Source organism: Crotalus tigris, unplaced genomic scaffold (genome assembly GCF_016545835.1).
Source record: "Crotalus tigris isolate CLP2741 ecotype Arizona unplaced genomic scaffold, ASM1654583v1 scf7180000017685.4511686, whole genome shotgun sequence".
Lineage (NCBI taxonomy): Eukaryota > Metazoa > Chordata > Lepidosauria > Squamata > Viperidae > Crotalus > Crotalus tigris.
Window position 1 is genome coordinate 123587 of NW_024096565.1, and position 12437 is coordinate 136023.

The following is a 12437-nucleotide window of genomic DNA, read 5'->3' on the forward strand; positions in this document are numbered from 1 at the left end:
AAATGAATTCTGATTTAGAATGAAAGGGTCATAGCAGTGCTCCAGTATTTGAGAGGCTGTCACAAAGAGGAGGGAGGCAAACTATTTTCCAAAGCACCAGAAGGCAAGACAAAAACCAATGGATGGAAACTAATCAAGGAGAGAAACAACCTAGAACTAAGGATGTTTTTGGAGATTCTCAGTCATCCAGGTCATGGATGTCCCAAAAGTGCTTTTTCAAAAGGCAGCTGGACTTTGTTGTTTTTTTTCCTTGAAGACATTCCACTTCTCACCCAAGAAACTTCATCATGAGAGTCCCACATCTGGGACTAGAAGTAAGGAGAAAATTCCTAACAGTGAGAACAATCAACCAGTGGAATGGCTTGTCCTCAGAAGTTGTGGATGCCCCATCATTGGAAGCTTTCAAGAAGAGACTGGACAGTCATTTGTCTAAAATGGTATAGACTCTCCTTCTCCAACAGGGGGATGGACTAGATTACTTCCAAGTACCTTCAATGTATTCTATTCTATTCTATTCTATTCTATTCTATTCTATTCTATTCTATTCTATTCTTCTTCAAGCTCTGATCAGATCTGAGCAGATTCAAGTTCATTTCTCCTCCTCTTCCTCTTCCTTGCTGGCTTCTTCTCCCAGAGCAAAGAAGAGGAAGTGACTTCATTCCGTTCTGTCTAGTGTTCCTCACTCTTGGCAACTTTAAGTGGAAGATGAGAGTTTATTGGGTTTGTATTTGAGGTTTTACTTCTGTAAGCTATCTGGAGTCAGTCACTGTGAGTGAGTTGGGCAGCCCTATAAATGTTCTTAATAAATAAATAATAGTCTCAGAATTCTGCAGTCAATATACAGTCACAACCCCTTTACATAATTTATTCCCAATATTATGTTGAATTGGTGTGTAAACTCAGAAGGGTTGTAACTGAATATTTACTGCATTTGACTTCTTTTTTTGAGGCTATAGAATTGATTAATAATAATAGTAATGATAAATTTGAAAATATCCCATATTAGTAGACATCACTACCATTGAATATAATTTAATTTGCAAAAGAAAAACACATTTTCAATCATGCCTTATTCCCAACTCCAGTTAAATTTGTCCACTCTTTCATTATAAGTAGAACAACTTTTGAATGTTCACAAAAGATGATTTATATTCTTCCCAGTTCCTCAGAATTAAATCTGTGCATTAGACTGAAAAGTAAAATTATGTCCTAAATGGGCAGATTAAATTTCATTGCTTTCCTACAATGAGTATGGCAGATATTGGATTACACTCCAATATAAATCTGCAAACCAGAAGAAAGTTAATTCAAGGGCTCACTTTTAAACCACTAGCTCTTTATTTCCTTGTGGCTGGCTCAGGTTTTCAGTAAGATATTGGCCAGATAACCACAAGGTTTGCCTTATACAAAAAAAAAAAAAAAATCTTGTATCACTTCCTTATCTTCTGACATATCTCTTCTTCACTCAATAATGCACTGATAAAAGCAGACACAAGATTTTGTGGGTTGTATCTAGGCCAGTAAGTAACTTACACCTCTTCTCGATCTTTGCACTTCCTCATGTGAGTCCATAGCAGAATGGCAAATTATAATTCTGAAGTAAATTTATTTAAAAGGGAGTAGTTACAAATACCAAACTTATTTTTTTTGATTCCAGCAATAAAGCCATTTCCTAACCTAGCCAATCAAGTTCATTGTTCTATACCAGCAGCAAACATCTCTAGAGAGCACCTTAATACTGGAAAAGGTTGGAGAGATGAAGAGGATGACCACCAGCAAAGTGCATTGAGTCAATTACAATTATAGGACATGTAATTGGAAGACCCAAAGGCCAGATTAGCGACAGATGGAGAAAATTTATCTACCTAGTTGTTATGAATCAACAATCACTTGATGGCAAATAATCAGTCCATCAATCAGCAGCATGCAATTGTGGATATCTTTTGCTGATCCTTTCTACAATTCTTCCTGACCCTCAAAAAAATTCTTTCTTGCCCAATTTCTTTCTCATTTTTCCCCAAGACAAAGCAGAAACAAAAAAAGGGGGAACAAAGTGATAGCAAAGTAATCAGGTGAACTGATAGCGGGAGTCTGCCCACTTACCACCCATTTCTGATCATTTTATCACTTCTATTACCGTGAAAACTTAAAGGATATAGGGATGTACTTCACCCTGAGCTCCAGAAAGCTAAGGTTTAGCCTCCCCCACAGCTGACTGGGAAGAGAGTTAGTTTAACCTTATAACTTGTTCTGTGTATGACTAATACAGCTAACTCCTTCCTGATGCTCCTGCAATGCATAAACCTCCTGATTTAATATATTATGGGGAAAGCACCATTCTGTGTATTTCTGCCTCCTTCCCTTTGCTTTTAGTAACATGACTGTAGCTTCAATTGTCTCACATTTTTCAACTTGTGCTTTACTACCACACAAAAAAACAATCCCTCTAGGGGACAATGTGTCATCTTGCCCCAACCCATCAGAAACTAATTTCTTATTGTTCTTCTGTGATTAAAATTATGTGTTTGAAATGGACTGGTATCTCTGACCAGTTATATGATGGTGGCTCAGTGGTTAAAATGCAGTATTGCAGGAAAACTCAGCCCACAGCCTGGGGTTCAATTCTGACAGGGCTCAAGTTTGACTCAGCCTTCCATCCTTCTGAAGTCTGTAAAATGAGAACCAAGATTGTTGAGGGAAATATGCAGATAATGTTCTACATCAGGGGTGTCAAACTCGCAACATCACATGACGTGTCATGACATATCACAACTTTTTTGCCATTGCTGGCAATGGGGTGGGCACAGTTTTGCTATGATGCATCCGGCCCACGGGCCAGGAGTTTGACACTCCCTGCTCTTCATTGTCAGGTTTACAGAGAATGCTGTAAAGCACTATGGGATAGTGTACTAACCTAAATGCTATTGCTATTGCTTTTTTTAAAAAAAAGAGTTATGCAGTTTGACCTTTATTAATTAACTTCAAATCCAATGGCATAATCATTAAATCCTAATAAATTTATGTAGAATTCTTTTGCTCAAAGTTGAGGTACTTATTTATTTTCTAGACCGATTCCTGCATTTATTGTTCTGAAACATTATCAGAACATCACTCATAGAAGAAACAGAATGAAAGGGAAGATATTTATGAAAGCATGTATTCCCCTGGTCACACTGGAGAAGGTTAATGTGGGATATCTACCCAGCCACAGAAGCATATGGATATGTGGTGTTATGAGCACAGGATGAGGAAAGCATGTGGAAATGAAATCTGTCTGCATCTGTAATGGTGAAGGAATGTCTAAATGATGAAACATATATAGACAGGAAATGTCCCTGGGGTGTTGCTAACAGATGTGAAAAAGTAGGAAATTGCTGTTTTTTTCCTCCATCAATTGCCCATTATCTGTGTTCCTGACTTTTTAAAGCACCATCTGTCCTTCAAAGCTAAGCTCACCTGAATTAATTTTGAGTTCTGTAAAACCAAAAATAAGAGGTGATTCTAATGATAAGAATCTGCTATCAGCAATGTTTTGATGATTTTACTAGTTTTTTTGGCAAACTGAAGAACCCATAGTGGAATAATTAAGACTGATTTTTTTTAATTGTGTATATAGAACGTTATGACTTCTTGTACTCAGTTCATAGGACTTCAGTAAAAGCCACAATCTTCTTTCAATGACAGGCAAGACAGTGGCATTTAGACCAAGAAAGTGTTGGCAAATGTGGTTTTTAGGAAAGTGTAAGGAGACTTATTAAGACTTCTGGGCCTAAATTGGTATTCCCCAGCAATTTCCTGTGCCAGCACCAGCTCAACCCCCAATGAAGCCAACACTAGTTCTCAAGGCAAAACCATGTTCAGTCCACTAGGGCAAAGCAAGTTTCCAGGGCAAACACAACTTCCAAGACAAAAGCAAATCAACAGGCAAAGACAAGGCAAAGGAAACAGCTGAAGAGACACAATCCAAAGTTCAAGGCAAGAACACACAGCAAGAAAACAAACCCGTTGCTCCCAGCATCATCTCAATCTGTCTGCTGTGCTAAATAGCCAACTTCTGGTGCAGCCCATTAAAAAGGGTGAGGCTGTTTCCTCTCAAGTAATCTGGCTGACTTTTGCTGCTCCTGCCTTTTCTCTGCTCTACGTGTTCTTGGATTAAATGCAGAAGGCAGTTGTTTTTCCTCATTACTGACTGGCTGCAGCTGCATGCTTTCCCCACCTGAAGCCTCAGAACTGTCCTACTGCAGCTGTGCTTCAGCCAAATCACTTTCAGATGGCTGCTTGGAGCCATTATCCAACTTCCCTCCTGACATGCCTGGAACTGGTTCATCTTCCTCCGAGCTGACATCTGGAGAGATATCTGGAGAAGAACCAGGGGAGTCACCACAGAAAGTATACTAAACCCTGATTATGTTACCCATATTCTTGATTTACAACTTGTTTGAAATGTTTCAATTAAAAAGGATTCTCTGTTTGATTTCACAAGAGAGAGAAAACAAAGGGAGAAATCACACCTTCCCTTTTATAGATTGCTAATAAAAAAAGTATGAAAGAACATTTTGACTGGATAAGCAAAAGTCAGCAGTCCAGTTACATCATAAGAATTAAAGCATCCAAAAATATGTGAGCATTTAGGATTGAAAAGAGCATTGTATTTTGAAATTATCTGAATTAGACATCAAAAAACATCCAGCAACTTTTCTGATGAAGAGCTGAGAATGGTAATTTAGATTCAGATAGGAAAAAAATTCTCATAGAGGTGGAGATAACGGATTGAAGCAGCAATTGGAAAAACCTTAAGAAAATACTCAGAAGGACTCTGAGAAGAAGCAGCTTAGAAGGTGAGGGCTGCCAGCTAATGTGACTAGCATGAACTTGGACAGTTCTAGAGGCTATTGAAAATAGACTGTCAGTTTCAGTGTGGATACCTAATAAAATGGTTTGGTCAGTTCCACAGCATAAAACCTTTCAGTTCATGAGTGGTTCATTGTCCAGTAAGTCCTCATGAGCATAATTTGTGGAAAAGTGCAGAACAAAGGAACATACATTGGACCTTATCTAATCACAGAGGACATTTACTGGGACTGAAGATAAAAAAATGTGTACATATGTGAAGCTTACCTAAGAGATGAATGAAAAGTGATACCTCCAAAGTTATAAGTGATATGTTCCTTCACATCTGTTCCTCTATTTCAATTGGTAGACACCTAGTATATGAGAAGGTTGCTATTGTTAATAAAATGGAAGCCTGCAGTGAATTATTGAATGTTTCATTTCAAAGGAGAACAGTCCTGCTAACTGAAATTTGCTATCAAATACAGGTTGTTTTTGGTGATATCTGTTAACTTGAATACTGTGCATTGCTGGGCCAAAAAAAATATCAAAATAGTGAATTCCAAAAAGCTAATCTGTATGTGAAAGAGTATTGAAACAATTAAGGGCAATTGGTAGCTTACTGAAAGGAAACTATTCAAGGTTCATATTAATGTTCTTTAATATCAGGTTGGTGCAAGATAAGTTATTTGCATGCTGATGGCAGAGATCAAATTTCAAATTGAAATTTGTCAGTAATTGCTGTCACAATATAAGAATAAAAATGTGGAATTTCATCACAATATCATGACAGCCAAAGAAATATAGGTTCATTGTTATGACCCAGAAGGATAGTATTAGTCTATGGAATATGAAAAAAAAAAAAAACCAAACCAGACCCCAAGTTTCAGCAAAAAGCTCACATTTTTTCCCTTGAAGCTGGCACCATTGCCAACTCAGAACACTACATTGTGACATTCAAAACTTTGAGACAATGATTTGGAAGCAAAAGATATTTTGCTACAACAGTTCAATGTTAAGCTTTAGACCTCATGAACCATCTAAGCGGCAGCTGTAAATTAATTCTCACCACCTTTTTTTACCTACCATGCAGTCCTGACCTGGCACCATGTATCCATTTCCTCAAATAGAAAAAAAAAATAGTTGGTGTGCATCTGTTTGATTCAAATGTGCATTAGCCAGGTTATTTGAGGGATCCCCTATTTTCCTTGGTTGTGCTCAGCCTGTACATGCTGGCAGAGTAGAGCTGCTCAAGATCTCTTTGATAAACAGGGCCATCTCATCAGGATTCAGGAAATTGTGGTGCTTTCTCTGTTGTTGTACCAGCCCTTTGGAATGAATTCTCCCTACAAGCTATGTGACCCACATCCTGTTGGCATTCTGTAAATCTTGGGAACCTGTTTTTCTATTGAGTCAGGATGGATGGGTGTGCCTGTATTATTTTTGTTTCTATCTATATATAATGATTGGATCCTACCTTACTTTGCTGGTATTGAATTGTTTATGACAATATATGATGAACTGCCTAGACACAGTTAGAGTTGGGCAGTGCCTAAATGGAATTAATCAATTAAGATATGTTAAGCACTCTCAGGACCTGTTTGAAGAGACAGTTTGGCGTTCTTCCATGATGGCTTTTAAGACGTTTGGCCATTGTAAAGATAATCAAAAAAATTTCCTTACTCCAAAGTCAAACAATATTGACCAATTCTGCCTCCTCCCCACTTCATTTACTAATCAGACAAGAAAGCATAGCAAAGACTTTTGATCAATAAAATCAAGAAAAAAAGCTATCTCACTAATACCTTTTTGTTTTCCTAATTGAATTGAAAGCAACAGTTTCTTCTCTGTCCTTGATTGAATCAATGCAAGGCTTAATAATGCAAGTACAATATTAATTAAAAGTATCTCCAGTAATTCTTTGAAGTTAATTGTTTAGTAAGGAAAACCCCTTGACCAAGTCCTAGAAAAGGGTTGGTTTTTTTAAAGGAATTGTCAAACCAGCAACCAATTGACACAAAAGCCTTTGAAATTGACAACCAACTGTGTTATTTGTACCAAGAATTCAATTTTCTATATAAATTTACCTTTTGTAAATTGTAAAGTGTAAATTGTAAAGTGTAATAATGTCTCACTTTCATTATAGTTCATATAAGCTTTTAGTTTTCCTTCTTAGTGCTGTGCTCCATTTTTCTTCTTTCATAACATCTATGTTGGCAGAAATGTCTTGTGAATTATGGTGATTATGTGGAGAAATAAAGGTAACAAAAGAGCTTATTTCGGGGATTAGTTTCCTGTTTCATTTATTAATGGAAGTGGGGTGTTATTTTTCATTCAATCCTTGTATCATAATACATATAGATGCTTAGAGTTGATTAGAGCAGAAAATTGGGAGTTCACAAAAATAATTATCCCATGTTTATCTTTGAAACAGTATCTTAACTGGAGCAGGGCAAGAAATGTCTTGTGGGTGTGTAGAACAATTAGTGGCTGCAAATCAAATTTAGCTGGAAATGCAACTATTTCTACTATAGTTTTTATCAGCAGTTGCTTTAAGAGGGGGCAAAACCCTGGAATGCTGCTTTTCACTGTCTCTTTGAATCAAATCTTTCAAATTTTTAAATATATCTCATAAACCTACATTCATAAGCCTAATGGAAAAGTAAAAAGTAAAAATAAAGGTCAACTCGCAAAGGTTGATTGAAATGTATCAGTGTTGATCAGTTCTACAAGATATGCAGAACACAGAATGTTGCTTAAATCATGAAGAAAAAAAATAGCATGTCTCTTAGCTCCTCCCAAATTTACCCCTAATCATGAGTCCTTGCATAAGCACATATCTTCTAAAACCAGTTGATAAAAGATATAACTAAAAACAAAGAAATCATTGCAACATCTGCCTTTTTTTAATTTTTAAAACTCCGAGATGAAACATACAACCCTCCCCATTTTTCTGTAGAAAGGAAATCACCTATCCTTTTTTCTCCATTCCTCTCTCTTCAACCCATTCCTCTTTAGTTTCAATTTAAATAAAATTAATTCTGGGACAGCAGAATAAGCAGTTGTCTATTTTGTGAATGGGTAGCTTTATCTTTCACATGTATTGTTAGCAAGAATTGACTGCAGCCTAAGAAAAGTGTATTTGTATGCATGTATGGGCATGTATGTATGTCTTCTCTAACTAGAGTGACATTGCCACAGCTTCATAATCAAATCCACTGGCAGCAAGAAAGTGGAACAATTTCTTGTATTCATTTGCATATTGCATTTGTTACATAAAGGTATGGTAATTGCTATGATTTGCCATGTTTCTCCTTCCTGTAATGCAAAAATAGGGGGTTTTTTTTGGGGGGGGGGGAATAAAACTGTTAAAAGCTAGCTATTTGGAATGAAAACTCTTTAAAAAGCTCTTTCAATTTGTCAATTAATTAAAAAGGCAGAGATAGAAGTAAACTAAAATATCCAGTGGGGTTATCCTAAATACACCAGCATATATTATATAAACTATATTAGTCTTGCACTTATAAAAGTATGTTATTATCAAGAACCGACATTGGCTTGTCAAGAACAAGTTGTACCAAAATAAACTCTTTTTGTAACCATGACAAATTTGGTAGATTAAGGGAGTATTTCAGAGGTAGAATAATTGATTCCAGTAAAGCATTTAACTCTGAAATAATATCCTTGTGGTCACAATGGGATACAGTAAAGGCAATGGAAGTCTAATAGATTTGCCACAGACTGAAGAACAAATAGGAAATGGTCCTGCGTTCTCCTGGAGGGAAGTGTAATGGGATTCTCCCAGACAAGCACTTATTGGATATCATTATGCATTGCCCAGAGCATCCTCTAGGTCAGTGGTTCTCAACCTGTGGGTCGGGACCCCATTTGGGGTCAAACGACCATTTCATGGGGGTCGCCAAACAAGGCTGTCTGCCATTTTTTCCCCCTTTTCTTTGGCCATGCCCCTGGCATCCGGTGATGTATAAGTGGTTGGGGGTCACCACAACATGGGGAACTGTATTATGGGGTCGCGGCATTAGAAAGGTTGAGAACCACTGCTCTAGGTAATGGAATAGTTGTTTTCAGATGACAAATGGCAAAATCAATTTCAGTTAGTAGGCTTGGGGTATATTGGTAGGAGGATGTTCTATAGCAGTGGTGGCGAACCTATGGCACGGGTACCAGAGGCGGCACTCAGAGCCTTCTCTGTGGGCACGCACTTTGTCACCCCAGTCCTAGGCCTTCAGCTGGATTTTATAAAACCTTTTCGCTTTAGGTCTCCACCACTATGTGCAAAAAAAAAAAAAAAAGGTTCAATCAGTCAATTTCAACTTCTCGCGGAAAAAAAAAAGTTCTTGCAAAGTTGGAATTGATTGATTGAACTTTTTAGTCCCACCCAGTCTACGTTACCACTGCAGTCATGCCCACCCAATGGGCCACACCCCAGCCAATGGGCCACACCCACTTGGCACTCGACAATGCATAAGTGGGTTTGGAGTTGCAGTTTGGGCACTCAGTCTCTAAAAGGTTCGCCATTACTGTTCTATAGTGAAAAATGCACATTTTATATATATTTGGGTAGAGCAAATAAAGAGAGCCATCTGGTGTAGTAGTTAAGACATCAGGTTAGAAACTGGGAGATGGTGAATTCTAATCTTACTTTAGGTGTAAGGCCAGCTGGGTGATGTTGGGCCAGTCACTTTCTCCCAGCTCTAGGAAGGAGGCAAAGGCAAACCATACACCAAAAATTTCCCAAGAAATCTGTGGGGACAAGTCCAGACAATTGCCAGGAGTCAATAATGATTCAAAGGCAGAGAGACAGAGACAGAAACAGAGACACAGAGACAAAATAATAAAATCAAATACATAGGTATAAGAATGAGGAGTTGTGGTTTAGTAATATTGCTTGTGGGAAGAGCTAGTGGCTCAAGTGAACCAGAAGCTACATATGAGCAAATATCTAAATTAACCAGTTCAGGCTTTTGAAAAGAGAAGGTCAAAAGACAATATGATACTCAGCAAATACCTAGAAGGCTCTAATATACAAGAGTAGGTGGACCTATTCACTATGGAACCCAAAGGCAAAATGAAAACTACCAGACTGAAAAGAACAGAGATTTAGAGCAAATATCAGAAGCCTTTTTCCTCATGGTAAGAGATGTTAAGTAGTAGAATAGTCTACAGAGAACAGCATTTAATATTTTCAAATGAGGCTGGATGTTCATTTGTTGGGGATGGCTTAAAGCAGTGTTTCTCAGCCTTGGCAACTTGAAGATATGAACTCCCAGAACTCCCCAATAGCCTGGTTGGCTGAGGAATTTTGGGAGTTGAAGTCCACACATCTTCAAGATGCCAAAGTTGAGCAATATGTGAATAAAGGATTCCTATACTGGTTGGTCTAGACCAGGGGTCTTCAAACTTGGTCCTTTTATGAATTGTGGATTTCAACTCCCAGAATTCCTTAGCCAGCGTGCCTGACTGAGGAATTCTGGGAGTTGAAGTCCACAAGTCATAAAAGGGCCAGGTTTGAAGATCCCTGGTCTAGAGGGCCTATAACTTCCTTTCCAACTCATACAAACATGGACAGAATTTCTGTGGAATAGAAATTATATTATGAATCATTCAAGAGTCTGTTGGTCAGCATAGAAAGGTCAGCATAGAAAGCAATGAACAAAAATCCTGTTATTCTGATTTTCACATTTCCTTTTACCATTACTGATGAGGTTGGACTTTTTTTTTTTTTTTGCCTTTTCATGAGCTAAGCACTGTATCAGCACTTGTTAGGTTGTCAAATGAATTAGGTTAGCATTCTACCTATTTGGCCTAACAGGGCTTCCTGGCTATAGAAACTACAGCTGCTCTTCTCAACTTCTATTGATCCAGATGCATCCTGACAGTTGGCCATATGCTTAATCTGCCACAGACAGCAGGAGTCTCTTCCTTCAGAAACATCTGGAGATACACCAAAGTTTAGCAAGAAACCTTGGGGCAACTTGGTTTGCTAAAGCACACATAATTTAAATCCAAAATTAAAAGAAATTTCAAGGATATTCAATGTATTTCTGCTTAAAGTGCAATTCTGGATTATGCAGAGATTCTATGGAGGACTCCCCAGACACATGGGAATAGGATTTCAAAATTATTTAGCTTTTGCAAAGGTTTTATAGAACTAAAATATTATAAAGCTACAGGTTTAATTAATAATAAAAGCTGCAGGATCTTTTTTAGCTTGAGTGCAAAAATGAGGAATGAGATATTTCCATTTACATTAGAAAGAGTCTTCCTTTAAAAATAAAAAAAAAATCATGTTTTCTCCCATTGCAACCAATGACAAGAAATTATCTTTCTATCTATTCACCATCTCTCCGTACTATGCTTTAAGCTTCGAAATAAGTACTTTCATGACTGCACATCTAAGGATGTGTCTTGTAGTATTAACTTAAAGCTGTTTATTTGCAGAGCTCCAATGCTGATGACTGGGTCTGTGGATTTTTTTTTTTTTTTTTTTTTTTTTTGTCACTGAAGTAAAATACATTTCCACAGATTGTGAAAGGCACAGCCTGGATTATGATTTCTCTGAGTGCCCCCATTTATGCTCATCTAGAGTCAATACCAGCCCTCTACAATCCCCGCAATGCCATGAGGCTTTCTGTAACTGAACCAATCACATAATTCTATGTAGAGCACAAGGATGGTTGATGGTTTGTCATTGTCCTCTTCTATGCTCTATCCATTCTTCACTTGTTAAAATGATGATGTGCTACTTTGTCATTGTTACAAAGTGTAGTTGGGCAAAGGAAGGAAAGGGATAGATGAGGACTTCTTCCCAACTGATAGGAGTACTGGTTAGCTCATCAGGAAGACTTGTAGCAGGAGTAGGGATAGCAGCAAAGAATAGTAAGGCCAGCACAAAACTGTATCTGAGGGCTTCAGACTTCATTGGTGGCTATATGGAAGCCCCTCTACAGTATCTGTTTTCCAAGTGGAACACTCTTTGTGAAGGCTATTTTGAGGAGCCCTGATGACACAGTGGTTAGAATGTACAGTAGTAATGCAGGCTAACTTTGCCTGCTGCCAGGAGTTCAGTTCTGATGGGGCTGAAGTTGACTCAGCCTTCCATCCTTCTGAGGCCAGTAAAACGAGAACCCAAATTGTTGATGATAGTAGGCTGTCACTGCAATCTACTATGGATTATGTAAACCACTAAAGCACTATGGAACAGTATATGAGTTTAAGTGCTATTCTTACTGTTTTTCCTTTATTGTGAAGACAGACTTGAAGTTCAGTTAGAAGATCTCCAGTTTGCTCTAGCCCAAGTTGTATTTAGTCTTAAAATTTCAGAAAAAAAGTAGGATTAATATGATTCTTTTTTATGTATATATTTTATTGCTTTTGTTGTGATTCCTCAACAGCCAGTGGATCCGGCAACTGAGTCTGAGAAATCAGATGAGGAGGATGGGCCTGGAGTGACATTAGAGTCAGAGGAAGAGTCTGAGGAGCTTCAAGACTTATAATCAGACAAGGAGTCTGACCCCTCTACTCATGCTAAGGCTGAGACACAGCTGTGCTGGGAGTCTGAGTTGGACAGTGATGAAGAACAGTTG